This window comes from Chrysochloris asiatica, unplaced genomic scaffold (genome assembly GCF_000296735.1).
Source record: "Chrysochloris asiatica unplaced genomic scaffold, ChrAsi1.0 scaffold00414, whole genome shotgun sequence".
Lineage (NCBI taxonomy): Eukaryota > Metazoa > Chordata > Mammalia > Afrosoricida > Chrysochloridae > Chrysochloris > Chrysochloris asiatica.
In genome coordinates, this window is record NW_006408932.1 from 502,224 (window position 1) to 504,026 (window position 1,803).

Genomic DNA, 1,803 nt, shown 5'->3' on the forward strand with positions numbered 1-1,803 from the left:
GACTCGATGGCACCTGACAACAACAACAACAACCCTTTAGAAGTGATCTGCCTCTTCTTCATAGTCTATCTTAGCCTGGGTACTTTGCTGAAACCTGCCCACCATGGGTGGCCCTACTGGTATTTAAAACACAGATGGCAGAACTTTCAGCAACACACAATCCACCACAGTATGAAAAACTAAAGAATAAATACATTTGAAGTATGGTGTTGGTGAAGAATATTGAAAGTAACATGGACTACCAGAAGAACAAACAAATGTGTCTTGGAAGAAATAGAGCAAGAATGTTTCTTAGAAGTGAGGATGGTGAGACTTTGCCTTTCTTACAATTGACGTGTTGCAAGAAAGGACCAATCACTGGTGAAGGACATCATGTGTTAGCAAAAAGAAGCAACACCCTCAATGGGATGAACTGGTGAAGTGGTGCCAACAGTGGACTCAAGCATAACAATAGCTGTGAGGATGCTGCTGGATCACACACTGCTTTATTCTGCTGTACAGTGTCACTGTGAGATGGAATCAACTTCACAGCACCTAACAACATGTACTGAGCAATAAAGTCTTAGCCTGTTTCAGTCTGGAAGCTATGTCAAAATCTGTCCACCATGGGCGACAACCGACTTTGTAGTTCAAACCAACCTTGTGGTGCAGTGTTTATCTTATAGCATCACACCAGGACTCTGACAGACTAATAATAGAGACTGAACAATGACTATACATGTGGATCTCGCTAGATGGAATCCACAAGAATCAAATTAACTAGTTTTGCAGCTAAAGATGATGGAAAAGCTCAATATTATTAGACAGGAAAAACTCAGAGGGCAACTGCAGAACATACCATAAATTGCTCATATCCAAGTTCAAGGTAAAGATAAGGAAAAGGATCAGGATGGATGGTGGTGTAGGGAAAAGGAATCTGAATAAAAGGTAATTCCCAGAGATGACAAACAGCTAATGTTCTTCTTGCTGTTTTTGTTGTTAGATACCCTCAAGTTGGTTCAGACTCAGCGATCCAATGTACAACAGAATGAAGCACTGCCCAGGCCTAAGACATCCTTATTACCATTGTTGTTTATGTCCATTACTGCAACAATTCTGACTGAGTCTCCGGTGACATGGACCAGCAAAGTTTCATTTACAGCTGAACTGTTGGAGACAAAATTAAGGTATATTTTGGATACACTGGAGAGGTGCTGCCTCAACCAAAGCTGTTGTTGTTGTTGCTAAGTGCCATTGAGTCAGTTCTGACTTATAGTGACCCTGTAAAGGGGTTCCAAGGAGCAGCTGATGAGTTTGAACTGCCCACCCTGTGATTCAAATCAATGTTGCAGTTCAGTGCTTTATCCCATAGTGCCACATCAGGACTCTAAAGTAAGAAACATCAAAAAAGCTAGAAGCCAACTCCCCTGTCCCCATCTGTCCTCATATTGCAGTATCAGCAAATTCTGGCGCTGGAAGCAATTGTCACATGCCAGGACATAAAAAGGTATGACCTTATTTTCTTTCACCATTTGCTTTCTTGACAGTGTTTTTTTTTTTTTTTTTTCTTTCCTGGATTTAGAAAGAAGTCAGCAGTCATTGGGAAAATAGATACACTGTGCAGACCATCAATCCCAGAGAAAAATATAGGTTGGGACTAAAGGACAATAGGTAAGTAACCAGGAGAGATGGAGAGAGGGAAGGATATATGTGATGGGGAGAGAAGGGAAAAGAGAAGAACAAATGGAAGGAATGAAGGAAAAAGGAATAAAAGCATTAAAAAAAAAAAGGAATAGGAGGGAACAATGTAGGAGGGAGGAGGAA